General features: G+C 39.7%; 1 protein-coding gene across 1 annotated transcript in view; it reads left to right on the forward strand.

Moving 5' to 3' along the window:
• The first annotated feature begins 1,834 nt into the window (after nt 1-1,834).
• Nucleotides 1,835-25,561, forward strand: part of MACIR (macrophage immunometabolism regulator) — a 42,837-nt gene continuing 19,110 nt past the window's right edge. Inside the window, exons 1-2 of the mRNA XM_069088120.1 lie at nt 1,835-2,060; nt 12,304-12,393. The gene's annotated coding sequence lies outside the window, so the exon portion shown is untranslated. The remainder of the gene's footprint in view (nt 2,061-12,303; nt 12,394-25,561) is intronic.

Here is a 25,561-nt window from a genome sequence, read left to right on the forward strand (position 1 = left end):
AGTGAGTTTGGTGACCTTGCACAACCCTCCTTCACTTAAATCCATTTCATTTGCAAGTCATGGCATCATCTTCCTGATGTCAGGATCCTCTTCAAGAATGAAGGACAAACAACGACATTATTGTATAATATTAGCCAGTCTGACAAATGTGAGGTGGTACCTCAAGAGTTTTTTCATTTGCATTTCTCTAATCAATAGCAATTTAGGGCATTTTAAAAATGATTATAGATAGCTTTGATTTCTTCTTCTGAAAACTGTTTATATCCTTTGACCATTTGGGGAATGACTCCTGTTCTTACAAATTTGACTCAGTTCTCTATATATTTGAGAAATGAGGTCTTTATCAGAGAAACTTCTTGTAAAATCCATCGGTTTCTTTCTTTCCTTCTAATGGCTGCATTGGTTTTGTTTGTGCGAAGCTTTTTAAATTTAATGTATTCATAATTATCCATTTTATCTCCCACAATGCTATCAGGGCAGGTAGGTGGTACAGTGGATAAAATGCCAGGCCTGGAGTCAGGAAGACTCATCTTTCTAAGTTTATTTATTTTTTTCCTTTTTGGAGAGGGGAAAGTAGGGCAATTGGGGTTGTGACTTTTCCAACATCACAAGGCCCATCTTTCTAAGTTTAAATCTGGCCTCAAACACTTAGTAGTTTTGTGACCCTAAAGAAGTCACATAATCCTGTTTGCCTCAGTTTCCTCATCTGTAAAATGAACTGGAGAAGGAAATGACTAACCACTCCATTATCTTTGCCAAGAAAACCCCAAATGTGGTCATAAAAAGTTGGATACATTAGAAAAACAACAATGCTTTCTCTTTCTTATCTGGTCATAAATTCTTCTCTTACCTATAGACCTGACAAATATTGATATCACCCTTTATATCTAAGTCATGTGCCCATTTTGACATTATCTCAGTTTATGATGTGAAATATTCATTCATACCTAGTTTTTGCCAAACTGCTTTCCAATTTTTGCAGCAATTTTTGACAAATAGTGATTTCTTGTAAAGGGGCATATTCTTACACAAATTGATCAATGGAAAAAGTATATGGTTGTTAATGTTTCTTGATAACATAAAAACTCTACTTGGCACTTTTTGCCATCCTGTCATTTCACAATTGCCAAAGGAAAGGAACATTATTCTTTTCTTCCTCCATGGGTTTCTTGGTCTCTGTCCTCAAGGAGCTCACATTTCAATATAGGAGTTCTTACAGGCCAGCCCTGCCCTCCTCCCCCATTCCTGGAAATTTCTTCCTCCTCATCTGTGCCCCGTGGCTTTTCTAGGTTTCTTGAAGTCTCAGCTAAAATCCCACCTTTTACAAGAAATCTTTTTCTACCTTCCTTAATTGCTAGTATTTTCCCTTTGCTGCTTTATCTCTTGATTTGTCCTGTCTGTAAATTGTTTTTGCAAGTTGTCTCTAGAAAAAGACAGGGAGCAACTGGAGATTAGGGTTTATTTTTCTCCTTTTCCCACACTGCCAGGGTTTAGCATGAAGCCTGGAACGTAGTAGGCGCTCAATAAGTGCTGGTAGACTTGATGATGTGACCTTGGGCAAATCACTTTTCTGAGCTCAGTTTCCTCATGGTGCCTGTAGGAGTAGGGTTTGGGACTAGATGATCCCCAAGATTCCTTCCAACTTTAAATTCCTGACAATGAGCAAAACTGGGAGGTGACATATGAGCACTGAACGAGTTTATCTTTGAGGCCGCGAGCCTGAGGATGCGGCAGCTGGAGTTGAAGTTTGGGACGAGGCCGCTCCACCCTTCCTCCGGCTCCCGCTCTTTCCCTCGGAGGTGGCCCCACCCCGCTTCTGTTTTGGGCCCGAGGAGGCGGAGCACGCGAGGCTGACTGGCAGCGCCTCCGCAGCCAGAGGAGGAGGCGGAGACAAGCCTGGGACTGCTGCCGCTGCCGCGGCCACTGCTGCCGCCTGGTTCCGCTCCTGGGGGGTTCTCCGCCAAGCTGCTCAGATTTCGGGGCGCCCGTCTCTTTGCTTCCCCGGTCAGGCCCTGCCCTACCCAGGAGGGTACTGCTGGCGCTGGGGCTGCGGGACTCAGGTAGGTGGCACAGGGACCTTGGCGCTTGGAGCTGCCTTTTGTACTGCAGAGAAGGCTGTACGCTTAGGTGCGGGTGGCCCCTGCGCCCCCGCCACTCCAACGCCTCCCCTCCTGCGGGCGCAGAACCCCGCTCCTGGTCGGCGGCCTGCCCGGGTCCGGCCCCCCGGGGACTGTTGGCTGCAGCTTGGAGGGATCCCGGGCCGCTCCCGGCCCCGCTCCCTCGGGGAGGCTTCGAACCGGCTGCGGCGAGGGCGCGCGCGAGTATCTGGGGGTGGGGCCAAGGGGCCTGTGCCAGCCCCGGGGAGGGCGCGCGGGGGGATAGGTACCTGGTCCTGCAGGGATGGGGGTAGGGAGCTCTACGTAAGAGGGGGATTACAGTGTGTCAGCGGCCCTAGGGTGGGGCTGTGTGTGTGCATGTGTATGTGTGTGTGTCCACAACTGGGTGTGTTCCCTGGGAGTGTGGAACGGTGCTTTTGAATCCCACCAACGCTGGGCTCTCCATCCTTTGAGATCTATGGGTCTGTGTTTGTGTACGCCTCGGAGCCATGCAAATGCATGCATCCACACTTTTTACGGTCACGCACACTCACCGGTGTGTCCGGTGTGCAGGGTGTATTTCCGGGGGACCGCTCTGCCTCCGGCTTCGTTTCCCAGCTACACCCGGGTTGCACTTGGTCCCTGCCCCTGAGAGTCTGGGGGAGGGGAAGGGTGACAGATAGTGACTTGTGCGTGGGTGTCTCCTTGTCCTTATCGTGCCCTGCCCCTCCCCTCTCCAGCTTCCCTCTCCTCGCTGTCTTCCTCCCCCGGCAGATCTGGGTGTAATTGGGAAGGAGTTCCCGCTGCCCTGCCCTCTTGCCCCGCCTGTGCACGGGGAGGAGGGCGAGATGGTCTGTGACCTGCTTCCTTTGGCTCTGCCTGCCTTGGGGGGTAATCGTGGGTGGGAGCGCTCTCGGGCCAGAAGTGAAAGTACCGGAGCGCTGCGGGCGGGGCTGGCATCTGTTCCTGCTCCTTCTGGACTTCGGGTTACCTTGGAAGGTGAGATGAAAGGGCTTGAAAGACGCAGTGGGAAGCTATGGGGACGGAGACCGCGGACACTGCTGTCCCCATTGTTGGGGCTGCCAAGCACTCTCTGGTGGTAGAGCCTAAATATCATCACCAGGATGGAGAGAGAGGAGCAGGTGGGTGAGGGAATCCCCCTTCTGATGCTCTCCCTGTCCTCTCCTCAGCCCAGCATTCTCAAGGACCTTTTTCTTCTATTCCCACCCCAGCTTTCACGTAGCCCCAGGTAGTCTAGTTCAGTCTCAGTGATGCAGTGCTTTTTTTTAGCCTTCTTTTAAAGTGCCGTGTGAGTGGTGGTTAAAGGTACATAAGTAATGAAGGACAGGAGCTGATAACTTTTCAGTCATTTGGAAGGGAGAAGGAAGAATCCCTGAGATGGCATTTATAACAGCACCCTTTGAAGATGTTTTACCTTAGCTAAAATGACAGTCTGCAAAGCATTCGTGACACTGCATCCAGCCTAAGTTTTACAGTCTCCTCCCCCCGCCCCTCCCCACACACATTTGAGTTACCATATGCTGTGGGGTTTGTTGCTGGTCTGTTGTTTTTTAATTTTCTTGTAAAGCTCAAGAGATGGAAAGTAAAGAGAGGACACTTCCTCTCCCAGAAGTTTGTCCCATTGTTTTTACAGATTTAAGTACTGTTAACAAAAAAACCCAAAATCTTATGACTCTAGATTAATTTGGGGGTCGTGGTTATGAAACTAGGCAGAATGTTACATATTTTAGGTTTCACAGTAGTTTATGAAACTGGACATAAAGTGTCATTTGAAGGAAGAAGAAAATTAAATGTAAAATGAGGTAGTTTTCATTTGTTTAGATGGGCAAAACAGATTGTTCAGGGATGAAAACCCCAGGGTAAAAATATATAGGTCATTTGTTGTCTTAGATGAAAGTCAGTACATTTTTATTTAGTATTTTTGTGCATGCTGGTTCCTGACTTATTTTTCATTGTAAGACACTGGAATTTAGTGTGGCTACAGCAATTAAGCCCTTTTACTTAGATACACAGTTTGAACTATTTTTCCTCTTAGATTTATATCCTGTAAACTAAAACAACAAAATACCAGTGAGGAAAATCTTGAATACATTTTTTTAAAGTATAGCACATTCTGCTCTTTTACTTTGATAATCATAACATTTCGGTTGTCCTTCAGAACAGATGTATGTTACAAAAAAGACTTCAGACAGACTTGTATTTCCAGTTATTGTCCCTCATGTTTGCAGCAGAACTGAGTTTCTTGTTCTAAAATAAGGAGGATTTCATCAATACTAAAGGCAACATTGGTAACCTAGATTGTAGTTTTAGCAGCATTGAAAGATACTGAATGAAATAATGCTGCACTTTAAATAAATTTAAGGAGCTTGGTATTTCAAATAACCAAGTTTGATGTCAAAGTATCATTTGTTCAGAGTATCAGAATGATTGAATGCTAGACTCCTTAAATTATTTAAAGTGCTCTTTTTCTAATACTAGATATTCAAATAACTAGTATTAGAATGATACATTTTGTCATACTTCATCAAATATGGATTGCCCAGCAGTAGTTTTGAAGTTCTTTTTTTAGGAAGTACAAAATTATTTTCAGAAAAGTTTCATTCTAATTAAACCAGAAGCTTACCTTTAAAGTTTAAAAGGTTTAGGGCATAGAAAAAATGCTGTATTTGATAGAGGAGAGTGGTTTGAAAGTAACAACCATGTATATATGAACAGACATTTTTTTCTTTTATATGTGGTGGGTTTTAAAAAAATCAGTAAAATGTTTTATCAACATTATTGCCTCAGTTGGTAATATTTTGATCCCCTTTTCACTTGTTTTCCAAGTTAACAAAATTTTTCATTAGTCTGAACTACTCTTAGAACTTTTAGAACTATCTTAGAATGCTTACACTTAGAACTTTAGAATTTATTTTAGAATTCACCTTTAAGTATATATATTTTTAATATTGACTAATCCTCACAACTCTTCTGAGTCTTCACAAATACTAATACCAATTTTCATGGGAAAAAAAAAGATTGCTTTTGGACCTTGAATTTTATTTATGTCTTAGCCTCACAGTTTCTGTACTTCAAAACTCTCTCTGCATAAATCCTTAAATAGTAACAGAATTCATTAGCTTATCCTTTTGAGGGCATGTCTGTTGAGTTGGGTACTTGCCTATTTTGAGTACTCTTTTCTGTTAATGTATCCCTATTGATTTCTTAGTGAATGCTTTTTACTTCTTTTTCTCCTCTTTGTGTACTGAAATCTTATTTATTTATTTATTGGGGGGGCAGGGAGATTCTGAACTTCTCTGTCTTAAAATATAGTTTAACACTCTGTGTAAGAGCTTCCTGGGTCTTAGGAAACCCTTGGGAAGTAGGTAAATTTTTTTTTAATCCACTGATTTTGGAGAGATGGATGTCCTTTTTATTTTCTTTGATATCTTTTACTACTTCACCTTTACATATATAGCCTGTTTTCAGTGTAGCATCTTCTCCTTAGGGAGTTATACCTTGGGTAGTTTTGGGTCTACATCTTTGCAGATTTCCCCCCAGTTTCCTAATGGGCTTTGTTTGCCTTTTCAGTTCCACCCCCTTTGCCTTCTGTGCTGTTGTTGATGAATTCCTTTTTCAGGAGTCTGGTTGCTTTTTACCATCTTTAGACTTTTCCATTCTTAGCAGTTTCCAGGATAATGTCACAGTGTTTTATGTCTGCTTCCACATGGTTTATGCATGATTTCTTGTAGTTCTGGGCATTAAATCTTTGCCTTTTCTATTCTTTCTTTTTTTTTTGCTGCATTTTGCCTATTGCCTAAGGTGCTGTGTTCCCCCCCCCCCCAAATGCTGTCTTTATATCTCTGATGGGATTGTAGATGCTAATTTCTAAGTTAAAAGTAGTGACTAAAAAAGCCTTATTCTTCAAGAGTGTCTGAAATGTGAAGTAGTGGAAAGAATGGATTTGGATTTAGAGAGCCTGGGTTCAAATTATAACTCTTCCACTTACTACATGTTTTACCTTGGTCGAGTCTCCTAGTCTCATTGGGCCTCAGTTTATTCACCTGTAAAATGAGGGGGTTGGACCAGATGACCTCTGAGTTGCCTTCCAATTCCATCTATGATTCTATGATCATGAAATCATGAAATCATCATTATTTTATAGTTTAGATCCTGAGGCAGACATCCTGAGGCAGACATGTGACATGGGTTAAGTGACTTGCCCAGGGTCACACAACTAGTTAGGGTCTGAGTTAGAATTCCAACTCCAGTTTTCCTGACTCATCTATCCACTATAGCACCTCTAATCAGAGATGAAGCATTTCTGTGACTTTATGGTGTATCTTTACCTGCATTTACCTTTAGAAAGTCACTCTTGGAGAATGTTCATTCATGTACTCTCCTGTGGTATTTTCAGGATTGTGAAATGTGATCTTAAATGTGATCTTTTTAAAATAGCTGTGTAATGACATATTACTTGGCATTCAGGTACACAAAATAATGAGTCATATCATAAACGAATAAAATGGCGACAAAGTCCCTTGGTTTCACCTTGTGTTCTCTTTGATTCTGTGTTCTATTTTTAGCTGTGTGAGGGAGTAATAGGTATAATCAGTTACTATGGTTTATTTACCATGAAATTACTGACCATTCCCCTCTGTTGCCATCTGTCCTTAGTTAATAGGGTCCTCTCTGATTTGTCTTCTTCCCTTCTCAAATGATAATAAAAGGTCAAGAAATGAGTTGAAATTAAAATATTTTATAATATTCTTCATAATTGTTTTGAGTACTATTCTTGATAAAGTTGACAAAATAAGCCTCTGAGAAGTCAAACTAAATAAGTTTTGTAGTAAAATATACAACTTTGTAATATATTTTGGAATCACTTTATTTAAAATTTAATCCCAGAAGCACACAAATTGTAGATTGTATTTATAAGGCTGAAACCAGGGAATTTGGCTAAGGACCATATGGAAGTTCATTCTGGAGCAGCATGATGTTTAGGGGTTCCTGGTTTTTCTTTTTTCTAGGTTAACCTTTGATTTGTGTTATAATTTGGGGCAATGTGCTAGGCAATGCAAAGACAAGTTTATGACATGCTCTCTTGCTTCCAAGGAGTTTATAATCTACAGAAATATGTAAGGTATATATTAAGGTAGTATGAGACTCATTCATAAATACTTGTTTGTTATTGGTTAATTTTATACCATGATGTAACACAGTTGTGCCCAATGATAAGATGGCTTATTATCTGGAAATTTAAGTTCAGTTAACAGACTTTAAATTTTATGATTTTTACTTAAAAATTTTTTTTAATTAATTTATTTTTTGCCTTTTGGAGGGCAGTCGGGGTTAAGTAACTTGCCCAAGGTCTCATGGCTAGTTTTTTTGTGTGGGTATTAAGTGTCTGAGGCTGGAACCGACCTTGGGTCCTCCTGACTCCGGGGCTGGCGCTTTACTCACTGAGCCACCTAGCCGCCCCTTTACTTAAATTTAAATACTAGAAAAAGTGACTAGTGGTTTTTTTTATTCCCCAGCACTCCTGTATGTTGTCTCCCTCTACTAGAATGTAAGCTTTTTAAGGGCAGAGAATAGTTTTGATCCTTGTACTTGATCTCAAGTGCTTAGCACAGTTCCTGGAAGAGCTAGAAGGAACCTTAGCTATTATGTAGGTAAATCCACTTATAGAAGGCTAGCATTTATGTAGTGTTTTAAGGCTGGCAAAGTGCTTTACAAATATGAAATCATGTGATCTTTACAACAACCCTGTGAACTAGGTGCTATTATTATCTTCATTTTACAGATGAGGAAACTGAGACAGGCAGGGGTTAAGTGATTTACCACCATAGCAAGTATCTGAGGCCAGATTTGAATTCAGGTTTTTTTGATTTAAGTCTAGAATTCTGTCCACATCTACACCTAGAAGAAAAAACTGAGAATTTTCAAAATATAGAGCTCTTTAAGTGCAGTGTTTTGTAAAAAAAAAAAAGTAAATCAACTATTGCACAAAACAGCGCATACTTGTATGCATATATGGGTATATATCTGTCTGTCTCTGTTTATCTAAAGGGTTCATGAGTCCTCCATTAATGAATGATAGTGATTCAATACAGATCAGTGATAGTAAAAGAAAGTAATTCAGTACTTATTACGCAACTTTTATGTATAAACCACTATGTTAGATGTAAAGGATGTTCAGGGTAAGCAAGACCTTCTTGCCCCCAAGGACCTTATCAACTAGATAAGCTTAGTCTACGTAGTCGTCTACTAGAGAAGATAAATGTTTTCACAGATAGCTAACTGCAGGACTAGTTTTCTGAAGAGTCCAGCCTCACGGCTAGTTGGGCAGAGAATTAACTCAGTGTCAAGTACACGGAAGGAGCTGGGCATTCAAGGATGTAGAGGATTTTAGTGATTAAAAATTGTGGTCAGGGAGAGCCTTCTAAGTATAAGTCTTGGTGACCCATAAAGTACAGGGGGGAAGAGAGAATGAGATGAGTTTGGGGAGGTATATTGGCTTCCATATGCTGTCCCATTTAGTTGGGAGGCCATCTCAGATGGAAGGCATTAGAAAGGGGAGAGGGGGGATTGGAAAAAGCCTCTTGGACTGTGTTGAAGGAAGCCAGGAGGCAAAGACAGTTTTCTGATATAATAACTAGTAGGAGTGCCAAAGCCATAGTATCAAAAGGCCATAAGTCTGGAGCTAGAAAGAAATTCAGAGACCAACTGGTGTAAACCCCTTCACTTTACATATGAGGAAACATAAGAGAGTTAAAGACATTATTCCGTGCACATACTGCAGACAGAATGCCACTCATCAAACATACCTGGCCCTTTTCTGCCCCTGTGGCTTTGCTCTGCCATGAGTGCTCTTTCTTCAGGATCTACTTAAATGTCACTTCCTCCACACAACTTTCAATGACTTTTCTTTCCTCCCAACCAGATAGAATGATCTTTCTCTCCTTTAAGTATTTTTTTTATCATTGTTCAGTTGTGTCCAACTCTTTGTGACCATCGCATACCAGGCCCTTCTGTCCTCCACTATTTCTCGACGTCTGTCCAAGTTCATGTTTGTTGTTTCTATGATACTATTTATCCATCTCATCCTCTCTGTCTCCTTTCCCTTTTGCCTTCAATCTTTCCCAACATCAAGGTCTTTTCCAATGAGTCCCATCTTCTCATTAAGTGGCCAAAGTATTAAACTTCAGCTTCAGTATTTGACTATCCAGTAAATAAGCTGAATTAATTTCTTTAAGTACTGACTGATTTGATGATCTTGTTGTCCAAGGGACTTTCAAAGTCTTCTCCAGCATCACAATTCCAAAGTATTGATTTTGCAGCAATCAGCTTTCCTTATAGTCCAGCTCTCACAGCCATACATTGCCATTGGATAAACCATAGCTTCGACTCTATGGCCTTTTGTCAGCAAGGTGATATCTCTGCATTTTAGTGTGCTGTCCAGATTTGCCACAGCTTTCCTTCCAAGGAGCAAGTGTCTTTGAATTTCATGACTTACTGCAGTGATCTTTAAGCCCAAGAATATTAAATCTGAAACTGCTTCCATTTCTTCTTCCTCTATTTGTCAGGCAGTGAGTTGCCAGCATCTTAGTTTTTTTGACATTAAGCTTCAAGCGAGCTTTTCCACTCTCCTCTTTCACCCTCATTAAGAGGCTTCTTAATTGCTCTTAACTTTCTTCCATCTTAATGGTATCCTCTGCATATCTGAGATTGTTGATATTTCTCCCAGTAACCTTAATTCTAGCTCTGGCATTGTACGTTTAGTGCATATAAGTTAACACTTAATATAAGGTGATACTACATAGCCTTGTTGTATTCCTTTTCCAATCTTCAGCCAATCAGTTGTTCCATGTTTCATTCTAACTGTTGCTTCTAGGCCCACATACAAGCTCCTCAGGAAACAAGTAAGATGATCTGGTACTCCCATCTCTTTTTTATTATACTTTCCTCTTTTGTGATTTGTGTTTGTAACCCTTACATCAGAAGCTCTCTTCTGCTATGAAGGGCCTAGGCATCATTGATTGTTGCTAAAGTCAAGTGAAGAAGAATATGAGTGCTTACTGTGTGTGACACTGTGTTAAGTGCTTGTGTAACCAAGACAGGCAAAAATATGGCTCCTGCCCTTAAGGAATTCCCATTCTAATGGAGGAGACCACAAGCAAGCAACTATGTAAATAGATGATATGTACAGTTGAATTGGGAGGTCATCTCAGAGGGAAGGCACTGGAAAGGGGAAAAGGGGAATTGGAAAAAGGACTCTTTGAAGAAAGGGAGATATTTGAACTGTGTTGAAGGAGCCAAAGACTGGGTGGGAGAACATTCCAGGCATGGAGGAAGGCTTTGAGTTGAGAGATGGATTGTTTTGTGGAGAACAGCAAGAAGACAAGTGCCCCTGGACCATAGAGTATGGACGGGATTCAAGTGTAAAAACACTAGCAAAGTAAGAAGGGGCCATGTTGTGAAGTAGAATTTTATGTTTGATCTTGGCATCAAAGGGAGCACTGGAGTTTATTGAGCAGGGGGTCAGAGCTGTGCTTTAGAAAGTTCACTTTGGCGATTGAGTAAAGGAGAGACTTCAGGCAGGGAAATCAATCAGCAGGCTCCTGCATGAATCTGGGTATGAAGTAATGAAGGCTTGGTGCAGGGGAGGTGGCTGTGTGAATGGAGAGAAGCAGACATATGTGAACGATATTGTGAAGATAGAATCAAACTTGTTTTGTTTTGTTTTATTGAGTCATTTTCAGTTGCGTCTGACTCCTTGTGACATTTGGAGTTTTCTTGGCAAAGATACTGGCGTGGTTTGCCATTTCCTTCTCCAGCTCATTTTTTTACCGTTGAGGAACTGAGGCAGATAGGATCGAGTGATTTGCCAGTGATTACCCAGCCTGGTGTTTGAGGCTGGACTTGACTGTTGTGCCACCTAGCTGCCCTTAAAGAATCAATAAGACTTGGCAAAAGTACAGTGCAGATGTGGAGTCAAGGCCGACACCTAGGTTTTGAGCCTGAGTGACTGTGAAGTGACTGTGAAGATGAGAAAGTTAGGAAGAGGGGAGGGTATATATGTCCAAGACAGAGTTCTGTTCTGGACTTGAGTTTGATATGCCTACAGGACATCCAGTTCAAATTGCATGTAAAATAGGCAGTTGGAGAGTCAGGGACTGGAGATTAGGGATGAATAAATAGATGGTGTGTGTGATTGTGTTAAAATTAAATTTTCCCCAGAATGTCTCACAAACACCTCAAACCCAGTATGTCCAAACAACTCATTTTCTTTCCCCACAAACCCATCCTCCATGCTTTCCAATTTTTGAGTATACCACCATCCTCTTCATCAACATAACTCATAAACTTAGAGTTATCCTTGGTTCCTCTCTTTCTCCAACCCCACCATCTCCAAGTCCAAAGATATAACTTTTTTTTTTTCCTTTTCATTGTTGCTTAACACAACAACAAAGTCATTTGTGAGTGGAAAAGTACTTTGGGGAGTTTTGGTAAGCCTTAAACTATTCCAGGAGGAGATAGCTGCCTACCTACCTACCTGCCTATATACGTATACACATATGTGCATTTATATATGTATGTGTATACACATACACATTTATATATGTATATGTTTATAGACATATATGCATATGCATATACACATATACATGAGAGAGAAATATGATAGAAAATTTAACCACTGCTCTTATTGTTTTTAAAAATTATAACTTTCCTTCTTATTTCCCAAGTGCTTGACAGTCATTGTTTATTCTTGACAATAATCTCCTATAGGGGATTATAATTACCTACATTTTACTGGTAAGGGGGCAGAGACACAGAAAAGATAATTGTATGAATCCACAGAAGGATCAAGATATTAGAGCCAGCATCTAATCTCTAGACTTGAACTCTCATCCTTTATTTAGACTAGTCAGCTTTTCTGAATCTCCACAGGGATTTTTTTTTTTAATAGAGCGGAAAAAAGAACAACTAGCAGTTTAAAACTTTTGTGTTTTCCTTTAGTTCAACAAACTCAGAACTATTGTAATTGAATGCTAAATACTCTATAATTTTTACCCTCTGCTGATCTGTTATGGTCTTGCTATTTTATTTTGAATTTATAAATTATGTATTGCTTTGCAAATTGTAACTTAGAATTTTTTGGAGAGGTTTAAATTAAAGGTTTATTTTTATATTTCATGTTTAGGATCTGGAGAATAGCAAGAAAATTAGTATGCCTGTGCTCCCTTGGGACTCACTAGAAGCTGTACTGTGACATCTGCTGGGATTTAGTCTGGTGAGCCATATTTTTACCTTTTATTTTGTTAAGTGCTTGAACAAAAATATAGTTCTACCATATATTCTGAGATATCATAAATAAAAATAAAATACCAGACATTATTGCAAATATGGATACATATAGTACTTTTTAGTTTTTAATGTATTGAATGCCTGTAATTGCTGTTTTTTTTTAACATTCAATATTGTAATTAGTTTGCTTTAATTATTTTCATTATGACTTTTTTTTTGATGTGTAATGTTTTTGCTTTAAGATGGATGGTGTCTTATGGGCCATATTTCAGAGTACGGCAGTTTGTGATGATGTGACTATTCTAAAGCTTAACTTTTTTTTTCAGGGAGATTAATTTAGATGGTATTTTAGTAAAAAATGTTACCCCTCGATCTCCTAGCCAAAGTTTTGTGAAATAGTTTTGTGTGAAATACTGTTTTTATTTAATGATATGCTGAAAGATTAAACAAAATCCCAGGGTAAATAGATGACTAACACGGTCCTCATTCTCAGTCATTTATACATATATTGGAATTGTGAAATTCCTTTCATCATAACTTAACACATTAAAAATATAGTATGCCCCTGTACCCTTTCAATCATGTTGTTAGCAACTAAATGCAACTAAAGAGGACTTTTTCAGAATTGTTAATTTCTTTATACTACATCACACTGTTTATTGCAGCATTCCACTTGACCTAAGTCTTTGTGGGTCATTGCTTAGAACCACTTAGAGATATTGTCATAATCCTTGAGCAGAGCAGCTTAATAATAAACCATTGCCCAATTAGTTAGTAGCAGAATGATAAAGAAAAAACAAAATATAAAAGCTACTTTGGAATTCCTTTAGAAGGCAGATGTAGGGTAACAATTTTTCATGAAGTGTTGAGAAGATAAGGGAGTAAAATTTCATTTAAGAAAAAAGGATAAGAAAGCAATTTCAAATGGAAAACATCCTTATTAGATCTTGCTGGATTGAATTTGGTGTTTGTGACTTGGTATGTGACTTGGCATTTATACTGGAACACCTACTTCTCCTTTCAGCCAGTCCCAAAGTCAGACTTCTGTTAATGTCAGGCATCTGACACTCAGCAACAGGGATCAACAAATATTTATCAGACGCATTCTGGGTACCAGGTACTATGCTAGGTTTGGGAGATGCAAATAAAAAAGTTAGTCTCTTTCCTGTGCTAAAGTAGCTAAAGTACATTCCAATGTAATGGGGGTGAGACAGCAAGATCACAGAGAAATAAATGCAAGGTATATACAAAATAATACAGTCATTTTTGAAGTGGGACACTAAGAATGCAGGGATGTTACTAACAGCCTGTGGCCCCCTAAAGGAGATAGGACTTGGGCTGTGACTGGAAGAAAGCCAGGGATGCCAAGAGGCAGAAATGAGGAAGGAAAATATTTTAGGAATTGAGGAGGGGCTCGTGCAAAGATACATAGGCAAGAGATGGAATGTAGTATATGGGGAACAGTAAAACCTTTTTGGTTGGAGAAAATGTATTTGTGAAGGGAACAATGTGGAGTTAATCTGGAAAGATAACTTGGAACCTTATTGTAATGGGCTTCAGATGCCAGACAGAAGAGTTTATATTTATCTTAAAGGCAATAGGGAGCAACTGAAATGCTTAGGAGAGTGGCATCGTCAGTATTTGCTTTAGGGAGATCATTTTGGAAGTGGTGGGTAGGATAGATTGGGCAGGGGAGTCACTGGATGGAGGGAGACTAATTAAACCAATATAGTTTAGATGAAATGTGGTGAGAGTCTGAAATAGGGTGGCTATCGTGAGAGTACAGAGAAGGGTGTGGGTGTAAGAGTTGTTCAAGAGATGTAATAGACAAAATTTGGGAGCTGATTGGGTATAGAGGATGAATTTGGGTATAGAGGATGAATGAGATTGAAGATTCAAGGAAGACTCCCAGGTTATGAAACTGGGTGATTAGAAGCATGGTGTTGCACTCGATAGAAGTTAGGAGAAGAAGTAGGAAAGACGAGTTCTGTTTTGGAGATAGTGATTTTGAGATACCGAAGGAATTTCTGGTGGACGTGTTTAACAAACAGTTGGAGCTAAGGATCTGGAGTTTAGCAGGGAAATGAGGGGTAGATATGTAGTTTTGGGAGCTGTCTTCATGGGGATCATAGTTAAATCCAAGGGAATGGATAAGATCACCCAGAGAGTATATAGAAAGAGGAGAGTCCAAAACAGAGCTCTGGGGTACATATAAGGATGGGAGATGTTATGATCCTGCAAAGGAGACACTGAAGGACCAGACAGGGTAAAAGAAAACCATGGCAGTGCAGTTTCATTAAAAATCTAGAGAGGAGAGAGAATCCCAAAGGGGAAAGGCTGGTTAATGGTGACCTTGGGAAACATCAAGTGGTAGAATATGGCAGAAAGCCATATTTCAAGGACTAGAAAAGTGAGTGGGAGGTGGGAAAGTGGAGGCAAAAGAGTAGGCAGGACATTTTTTAGGAGTTTGGCTGTGAAAGGCAGGTAAAATAGAAGATAATTGGTTGATGAAATGCTTGGATCAAGTGAGGGTTCTTTAAAGATGAAGGAGATCTGGGCATGTTTGAAGGTATCAGGAAAGGAACCAGTGGATAAGGGTAGGTAGAAAATTGGGGAGAGAGAAAGGGTGGTTGATGGAAGGCAGTTTACTAAAGGGGATGAATGGGGAAGGGAACGAGGACACCATTGTATTGTTGAAGAGAAGGGCCACTTTATCCTCTGAGGTTGAATTAAAGATAGAAAGGACTGGGGGATGAAACTGAGGTGATTTGAGGTTATGGAATTGGGGAGGAGAGTGAGCCGGGTTATTTGATCTCACTGGATTTCACTTTTATCTTCTACAAAGTGAAGGGATTGGGCCTGGATAAAGTGAAAGATCCTTTGCAGGCCTAAATCTCCTGTAATTCTGTAAATAAAGAAGTAAAAAAAAAAGGCTTTTGAGTAATTTAAGTAGTTATTATAAAGCCTTTTTTTGTTTCCTAGGAAATAGCCCCTTAGGCCCTAGTTCAGGGACCACCTTCTGTTACTTCAATTGCAGTTCCAGCAAGTTTGATTTCTTAGCCCACCAGGCATTAGAACTAGCCATAACTAACATGGGGCAGAGTGAGGTAAAGGGAGTAACATGTGAACTGTCTACAGTTGCTGCCTCCAGGATATATGGCTTCAGCTTGTTTTAGTAAAGTAGGAGCTGAGTTCCTTTTGGAGGTGGTAATATAGGTAGTTGAGTAGAGAAGGTTTGGAATAGCCACTGTGGGGAGTGCCTTGGGTGTTCATCATTGGAGCATCAATGGATTAGCATGCAGCAGTAAGGGCTCAGCTTAATTTCTGTAGTGACCCTAAATCAAAATGGTGGTGTGACTCCCTAACAGGAGTGGGGAGCCTTCGGCCTTGAGGCCACGTGTGGCCCTCCAGGTCCTCAAGTGCAGTCCTTTGACTGAATTCAAACTTCACAGAACAAATCCCCTTAATAAAAGGGAGACAAAGTATACCTATTTCATAAGACAGAGCCAGGATTGTAGTATCTCTAGGAAACCAGGTTTCTGTGATTGCTAGGAGATGGAAGGAGAGTGAGATGTGTGGGGTAAAAATAGATTGAAGGTTCCACAGGAACAATAGGAGCTGAGAGTTGAATTGGTTATAACCTGGGAGGGCTGGGGCTGTCCTGGTCATGGATGAGGGAGTGTGGAATATAACTGAGGGAAGAGAACTTGTTTTGGAAGCCTGCAGCTTATAATCACAAGGGTTTGGATTGGAGCGACAGGGTAGTAGGTTATCATGCCCTTTTGAGTAGGAATGACAAATTTTATCTTTTTGTTTTCTGAGCAAGAAGGGGAGGGAGAGAGAGAGAGAGAGAGAGAGAGAGAGAGAGAGAGAGAGAGAGAGTGTCTGTGTGTAGGGGGAGGGGATGGGATTGGCAAGATGTCCTCCCTGCCTGAACCTGTTGTGCTGATGGAATAAAGCTCTTTTTTTTGAGACTGAAGTGAGATTTAATTTATTCTCCAATCAAGCTAGGGCAACTTTGCCCCTTCCAAGACCCAAAGCTCAGTGGATTCATTTCCCGGGGTGTGAGTGGTGATGATGTATATGTGAACAGGATTTCTGGAAAAACCAAGCTTCTCTGCTTGTGGAGGTGAGAGATGGATAGCAGAGCAGAAGGAAGTATTACCAGGCTGGCTAGGCTTTGGTGTCCTGGTGGAATGGCTAGATAGGAAGAACCTTGTTATGGTGTTGAGCTTTGATTTACACATACTGATCAGTAACAGGTGCACTGCTGCCTGTAAGAGATGACCCCAAACTCAGCAGAAATCTAGGGGATTTGGGTTTCTCTCCTGGTTCTGCTGCTTATTATTTGTATGACCTTGAACCTAATTGGGTTATTTGACCTCACTGGATTTCACCTGTCTTCTATAAAGTGAAGGGATTGGGCCTGGATAAAGTGGAAGATCCTTTGCAGGCCTAAATCTCCTGTAATTCTGTAAATAAAGAAGTAAAAAAAAAAAGGCTTTTGAGTAATTTAAGTAGTTATTATAAAGCCTTTTCTTTGTTTCCTAGGAAATAGCCCCTTAGGCCCTAGTTCAGGGACCACCTTCTGTTACTTTAATTGCAGTTCCAGCAAGTTTGATTTAATTGCAGTTCCAGCAAGTTTGATTTCTTAACCCACCAGGCATTAGAACTAGCCATAACTAACATGGGGCAGAGTGAGGTAAAGGGAGTGAACTGTGTACAGTTGCTGCCTCCATTTCATTTTCCTCTCACTCTTTAACCCTTTGCATTTTGGCTTCCTACCTCATCACTCAACTGAAACTTTTTTTTTTCCCAAAGTTACCAACAGTCTTTTAACTGTCAAATCTGATGATCTCTTCAGTCCTGTAGGTCAGTCAACATTTGTTACATACCTACTATGTGTCAGGAACTGGGCTAAGGACTGGGGATACAAATGCTTAAAAAAAAAAAGGACACTGCCCATAAGGACCTTGTTATCTAATAGGGCAAGACAACACAAAAAACAGAAAAGCTAGCAGGGGACTAGTCCAAGAAGTCTCAAAGTAGTGCATCCAGATGGGAAATAAGGAGATGTCTGAACTGAGCTCCTTCTTTAAATGGAGGTTTTGCAGTCCTCAGCTTTCTTAACCTACCTGTCCTGGTTAATATCGTTGACCACCCTGTCCTCGTGGATACATACTCTCTTTCTCTCTGGGTTTTTGTGACACTGCTCTTTTCTACTTGGTTGACCACTCCTTTTCAGTTTCCTTTGCTGTCATCCATATCCCACCCTCTAAATATTGGTATTCCCCTAGGCTATGTCCTGGGCCCCACCTTTTTAAGGTGGTATAGTGCTGGAGTTAGGGTCAGGAAGACCTGAGTAGTTAAGGTACTGTGTGGGGAACTTGGGCAAATCCTTCTCTTAGATTAATTTTCTTCATTTGTAAAATATAAGGAAGACCTTAAAGACTAATTAATTATAAGGCACTCATTAAGGTCAAACTGTTTACTTATTTTATATACACATATGAAAATATTATCAGTATTCTTAAAACTGTCATTACTAACCAAGGTAGTTTGAATGAAAGGTTGGGGCTGAGTTGTGTGTGATGGGGTGATTCTCATTCTTATCTGGGTTGAAGAAGAAATAATGTGTACATCCGGAGGGGTAGAGAAGTCTTCTGAACTTGTAGGGAGGTGAAAAAACTGGGCAACAAGGAACTTGTAGAAGGGTGTATAGATTAAGATATAGGAGGGTGGGGAGAACATAAGGGAGGGACTTTTAGGGTGGATTAAATAAGACATAGGAGAGTAAGGGGAGAAAATAAGGTAATGGGGATAGGACAAAGAGAGACTGAGAAGGAAAATAGTGAGTAAAAATAAGATGGAGGGAAATTCACAAATAGTAATTATAATTACTATTATTATAATTACATTGAATGAGAATAGGATAAACTCACCCATAAAACAGAAAGGGATAGCAGAATGGATTAAAAATCAGAATCCAACATGTTTACAAGAAACAATTAAGAATGAGAAATATATACAGAGTTAAAATGGAGGGTTGGAATAGAATTTATTATGCTTCAGCTGATGCAAAAAAAGGCAGAGGTAGCAATTATGATACAAGATCAGAAGGAAAACATTATTGGGGGAAAAATTTATAACAGTTTCTCAGAAAAAAAGACCTCATATCTTAAATATATAAAGAACTTTGTCAAATCTATAAGAATACAAGTCATTCCCCAATCGATAAATGGTGAAAGGGTATGAACAGGCAGTTTTCTGATGAAGAAATCAAAACAATTTTTAATCATATGAAAAAATGCTCTAAATCATTATTGATTAGAGAAGTGAAAATTAAAACAACTTTGAGATATCATTTTACACTTAGCAGATTGGCTAAAATGATTTAAGGAGAAAGGGACAAATGTTGGAGGGGGATGTGGAAAAATTGGGACACTGATTCATTGTTGGTGGAATTGTGAACTGATCCAACTATTTGGGAGAGCAGTCTGGAATTAAGGCCGAAGAGTTATTAAGCTGCCTTATACCCTTTGACTAAGCAGTACCACTACTAGATCTGTTTCCAAAGATGATTAGGGAAAAAGGAAAAGAGCATAGGTTCTAAAATGTTTACAGCAACTCTCTTTGTGGTGGCAAAGAACTAGAATTTGAAGGGATGCCCAGCAATTGGAGAATGGCTGAACAAATTGTAGTGTATGATTGTGATGGAATACTATTGTGCTATAAGAAATGATGAGCTCAATGATCTTAGAAAAACATGGAAATACTTACATGAAATAATGGAGAGTGAAATAAGCAGAACCAAGAGAGCATTATATACAGTAACAGCAATATTATTTTAAGAATAACTTTGAGTGAATAAGTCATTTTGAACATTATAAATACCCATATTAACTATAAAGGGCATATGAAGAAAAGGAGGGTCTCAGCATCCAGAGAAAGAACTGATAAATAGAAGTATACATAGAATAATTTTACACATGCATGCATAAACACACACATACACACCCCTATTTGTGTCTAATAGTAGCCATCTCTGGGGTGGGGAAGGGAGAAAAGGAAAAAAATTATATGATAACTTTATTATATATTTAAGAGGAATAGCAAGTTATACGTAACAGTTTCATATGCAATCTTTTTTTTATCACAATGGAAATGCTTGTTTTATTGTTTATCATTATGGAAATGCTTGTTTTATTCCATAAATTAAAAATTTTTTTAAATGAGGGGGTTGGACTTGATGATTTGTAAGGTCCTTTCCAGCTCTAAATCTCTGAGCCTGTGAATCTCTCTATACTCCCTTTCTCTTGGTGATCTGGTTTGATCTCTCTGCACACGTCTTCCTAAGATTTATGTATACAGTCCTGATCTCTCTGCTTAACCCTGGCACCACAGTAACAGCTGTGTACTAGACATTTCACATGGAATGTCCTGGAAACATCACAAACTCTAAAAGTGTGAAATGGAACTTATCTTTTCCCCCAAACGCTATCTTCTTCCCAACTGCCTTATTTCTGTCTTTTGGTCACCATTCTTCCATCCTACCTGGTTCATAAGTCAATGTTATCCTTAACTCCTCCCCCCAGATCTTGCTGTTTCTATCTGCATAGCACGTCTCACATGCTACTTCTCATCATTTCATGCCTTGCCATTGCAATGGCGTCCTCATTGGTGTCCCTGTCACAAGGCTCTCACCACTCTTATTCACCCTTTGTGCTACTGCTGCCAAATAATTTTTTCTGTGGTGCATATCTGACTATGTCACTCCCCTATTCCATAAATTTCAGTGGCTCTCAGTTGCCTCTGAGATCAAATAGGATTATAGGGTCATAGATTTCAAATTGGAGCTACCTTAGTGGTCACTCATCTAGTACAGTCACTTGTTTGAGAAACTTTGTCAGAGAGATTCTTGCTGAAAGTTACAGAGATAGTTGCAACCAAAATTCAAACATAAGTCTTATGTCTCCAAATTCAGTGTTTTTCCATTGTACAAATGCCTTTAGTCATGAACTTCTTATGGTTTTTAAGCCTTTTACAACCTGGGCTCAGCTTGTTTCTATTCATCTCCATTCTTCACTCTACTGTGTGGCCAGACTTGCCTTCTCTCCCATGTTCCTCATGGGTCACTCCATCTCTCATCTCCATTCCTTTGCATAGATCATCCTTCATGCTTGGAAGGCATCTCCTCACCTCCCTCAAAGAAGCTTTAACTTTCTTTAAGATAGAGCTCACGCACAACCTTCTACAAGAGTCCTGACATCCCCAGCTGCTAGTGCCATCCCTCCCTAATTATCTTGTTATTTACTCTCTATGTACTTCTGTACCTCCTCTGTTAGGATATAAGGTCCTCAAGAATAGGGATTGTTTCATATTCTTGTCTTTATCCATCTTCAGCATCTATCTTCTAGCATGATGCTGCTTGTTATAAAGTAGATGTTTACTAAATGCTTGTTGGTTGATTGTTAGAAACTAGGCAAGCTGGCAGCAGAGGTGAGAATAAACAGATAAACTGAGAAAGCATAATACCTTTATGCATTTTAGCCATGAAAACATTGTATTTGAGACAGTATTGGAATTGTTATTCTAAGGATGACATCAAGTTGGTAGAAGGTTAGCTTGTACATTATGCTCTGTTTAAGAAGGAAGGGAGATATGTGATACGTTTTTAGAAACATTTCCATAAATGCTTAAAATAAAAAATGTTTCTGCTCTTAAGGGATCAGATTTTAATTGCTGTCTTAAGAACAGTGTACCAAAGGGGCATTGTGATGTTGAGCTAGCAATTGTTTGGTCATTTCCAATTGTGTCCAACTCTTTGTGACCACATTTTGGGGTTTTCTTAGCAAAGATACTAGAGTGGTTTGCCTTTTCCATCTCTAGCTCACTTTATAGATGAGGAAACTGAAGCAAACAGGGTTAAGTGACTTTCCCAGGGTCGCACAGCTAGTAAATGTATGAGGCCAGATTTGAACTCAGGAAGATGAGTCTTCCTGACTCCAGACATGGCACTCTATCCACTGTGCCACTTAGATGCTTAGGAGTAAACAAACCTGAATTCTATTTCTGTTTCTACCACTAACCAGCTAGGTGACCTTGAATAAATCACTTCACTTTCTCTGGGTTTGATTATCCCTTAAAGCTCTTTCCAGCCTGACCATTCACCCCTGAGACCCTTGGGGCCTGAACATTCAACTGATTCTAAGCTTGGTGCTTCCTTTTAATAGATTTATTTTTTTTTATTTTAATTTTAAGTTTTGAATTCTCCCTCCCTCCTGCCTCTCTCCAGCCCTTTAGGAAGGGAAGAAATAATAACAACCATTATACATATGAAATTATGTAAAATATGAAATAATTTTATTTTAAAGGACTTTCCATGACATCTTAATGACCTGTTCTCTGTTTTTCTTGAATATGGCATTTAGGGCTATAAGTCAGCATAAACCTGTGCCATGCTCTTTTATTTTCTGCCTTCTTGAGATATATTTTTACTTTTGGGGGCAAAAGCAGAAGAATATAGCCAAGCACATGAAACAATTTTAAAAAATTTCTGAGGGTAAATTCATGAACCTGTATGATGGGAAAAGGGAGCTTTTTGTTCCTGTCAAAAGCATCTTGAAACAGGTATAAAACATATTGATGATTTTTAGATCTGGTTGAAGCAGGAAGAGTTTTCATGCTGGGTGTATTTTCAAAGCTTTGTTGTATGTTTCACATACATAGCGTCTGTGACTGTATATTGAGCTGTCCACATTCCACGCGCATCCTGATCATTGCCTCTTGATTGTGCTGGGCATAACAGATGAGGTTTTACAATTTATATTTGCTATACTTGGAACAATTGAGTAGAGCTGCCATAATCTGGATGTTTATTTGTACACTCTGTCAGCAACCATCAACAAACCTTTATAAAGGGCTTATTATGTCCCAGGCCCTGTGCTAAGCTCTGGAGATATACATATAAGCAGATAAATTCTGCCCTTGAGGTGTTTGCCTCCTAATGGGGGAAGGAAACACATAAAAGGAAATTGAAATGTTGGGAAGAGTGGTGACCAGAGGAGGTACCTGGTGCCAGGGGCATCTTAGAAAAAGTCCAAAGTCAAGTCTGGAGAGAAATGAGACTTGCTTGGCCCCTGGGATGCTTTCCTTAAATGGAGGTTCCTTTGATATCTCTTAGTTTTCTTGAAGAGATTTCTTGTTTCTTCTCATCCTATTATTGTCTTATATTTCTTTGCTTTGCTCATTTAAGAAAACCTTATCTGTCCTTGCTATTATCTGGAATTCTGCATTCAGTTGGATATATGTTTCCATTTTTCCTTTGCCTTTCACTTTCCTTCTTTTCTCAGTTATTTGGAAGGCTTCATCAGACAGCCATTTAGTACACACACACACACACACACACACACACACACACACACACACACCCACACACACACACTGTATATTATGTGGAGGGTAGTTCCAATGTGTGAACTCTAGGACTGGAGTGAGCTTCCAGAATAAAGCAGTTTCTTGGTCCTGATAGAGAAAGTCAGGAATGCAGTGGGGAGAGGGACTTACTTTAAATTTTAAAAATGATTTTACTTAGTAAAAATACAATTTTATTGATATTTTCTACTTTTTTGTAGCTTAAATGACCCCCACTGTTCCTACTCTTTGACTTTTTATTTAAATATGGAATCAGGCATGAAGTTACTTCTTTGGATGAAACTATATTAAGTACTATTGAAAAATCAAATTCACTAGGGCGGCTAGGTGGTGCAGTGAGTAAAGTGCTGTCCCCAGAGTCAGGAGGACCCTAGTTCAGTTCCGGCCTCACACACACACACACACACACACACACACACACACACACACAAACTCACCTTGTAACCTTGGGCAAGTGTAATGCCAAGCAAAGGCAACTTCCCAAGTTTCAAAATACCAGCATAGGTGCTCTCCATTTTATTCAGTGACAAATTAAGAATAGATAGAATCAAAATAAAGCATGATTCAAAACACAGCATTTACCAAGTGTAATTTCATGATCTCCAAGTACTACTCCACCCCTGGACATTACATTCATTTAATCAATCCCAAAGACCCTCTTCTAAGTACTACTCCACCCCTAGGCTGTACAATCATTTAGTCCTCTTCTCAAATGGAGATTAGTTTCCAATCATAAGTAAAGTACATTCATTTGTTCAATCATAGAACACAAAAAGGTCAAAAGTTCCCCACCCCTGGATCACAACTGAATCTACCCCAGAGTTACAACAAGTTTAAGCACAGCACTTAATACCCAAATGGAAGTCTTTTCTTCATCTTGACACAAGGCAAGTTCTCAGCAATCTTTGTTCCTGGGGAGACAAAGCTTAGCAAGGCCACAAGATACATTGCCAGTCTCTTCATTAATTCATTCTCTGTCTGCAGAACAGTCCTAGGACCCCTGAAAACATTAGCAAAACCCCCTTCCAGGATTTCTGTAAACACACAACAAGAAAATCCTTCTTTAGGGCTTCTGAACCAACAGCAAGGTTCCAAGACCTCTGCAACAACAGCACTGTCCTTCACCAGTGGACAGTATTCACTCTCTGTCTGCAGAACAGTCTCAGTAGCTCTAAACCAACAGCCAGGTTTCAGAACTTCTGCAACAACAGGACCGTCTTTCACCAGTGGACAAATCTGGCAAAACAACATCATAACAGCCATGTCTCCTCAGTCCTTGGCAGCTCTGGGTGGCAGCTCTCAAAAGTCCTGGACAATTCAAAGTGGCCCTCAGCAATCCTCTCATTCTCTCTCTGCCTCCAAGATGCTGCTTCCAAAAAGTTCTTCTGCCTCTCTCTTGTGTCTCTCCAAATTTATGTCACCAGCTCCTCCCAGTTCAGCCCTCTCTTTTCATGTCAACAAGTCCATCCCACAAGTGGTATTCACAAGCTCTGGGTTTTAACACAATCAAACCAAAAACCAAGCCAATACAGGGGAATCTTTAAATTCAGTTACTATTACAGCAAGTTACTTAACCCCAACTGCCCTCCAAAAGGCAAAAAAAAATATGAAATTCACTTTTCCACTTTGTATATTCTTTCTCTCTCCTGTTTTGTGGGGGTGAGATGAGGTGATGGTAGTCAGGGCTATGCTCTTATAAGCCTAATTTATTAAATTCTTCAAGAATGATTACATGTAAAAATGACAGCAGAATTTAGGGCTTGGAAAAAAGGATGAGGAGTTCTTTCTTTGTCTTATCACTGATTTGAGTTTTGATCTTTATTTGATTTGTATTAATGAGATGTGTAGTGCTTTTTCTATCCATAGATCCTGGTGGTACTTTAAAGTGTCCCCATTTTTTAATAACTCTCAAAATATTGTGGTTAAAGCTTTAGGCAAGTCTTTGAGGTAAGATCTACAAGTAGAGCTTATTATTAATCTTCCTTATCTTCTTAGCAGCAGATATTTTATAATTAGGTGATTTTTTTTAGTAAGTTAATGTCCATACAAGAAAGCTAAATAATGATAATAGCAATAATAACTAGTATTTATGTAGAATTTTAAGTTTTGCAAAAATCTTTAAATATATATCTCATGTGAGGTGGATGTTAATATAATCCCCATTTTACAGATGAAGAAACTGAGATTGATTGCTAGTAAGTATCTGGCAAGATTTGAATTTCAGGTCATCCTGACTATAAATTATCCACTGTACTATCTAGCTGCCACATGTAAACTCAAAAATACTTGTTAAGTATCTAAAGCCATATTTACTGGGATGAAATTTTAGGGTGCATTAAAATTGTCCTGGTCTCAAATGGTCAGGAACATTGCTGTGAAGAGACTTAGAGCGCTTCCAGGTGTCTCTGGCTTAGGGCCTCTTATTGATCCCTATTGGTCTGCTTAGTAGTTGGGTTCTCATGTCTTTGAAATTCACAGTAGCCAATAGTCTGAAGGTGAAGCTTTGATCTTATACATAGGAGGGAATCTCCTGTGGCTCCTGGTGTCAGAGATCAAAGTTAGCTATCATTGAATGTGGGTCTACCAAAGGATCTTCCTTATCAGTCCAGGCCCAAGGCTGGTGGTATGTTATGGTAGGAGGACTTTTAGATTGATGAAGTCATGACTGTGTCAAAACCATGGAGATGGACACAGATCAGATCAGGCCTAGGAATGAGCCT

The sequence above is a fragment of the Petaurus breviceps genome, unplaced genomic scaffold, assembly GCF_028583685.1.
Source record: "Petaurus breviceps papuanus isolate PSGF00001 unplaced genomic scaffold, PetGlider_PUasm1.0 184, whole genome shotgun sequence".
In the NCBI taxonomy this organism is placed as follows: Eukaryota; Metazoa; Chordata; class Mammalia; order Diprotodontia; family Petauridae; genus Petaurus; species Petaurus breviceps.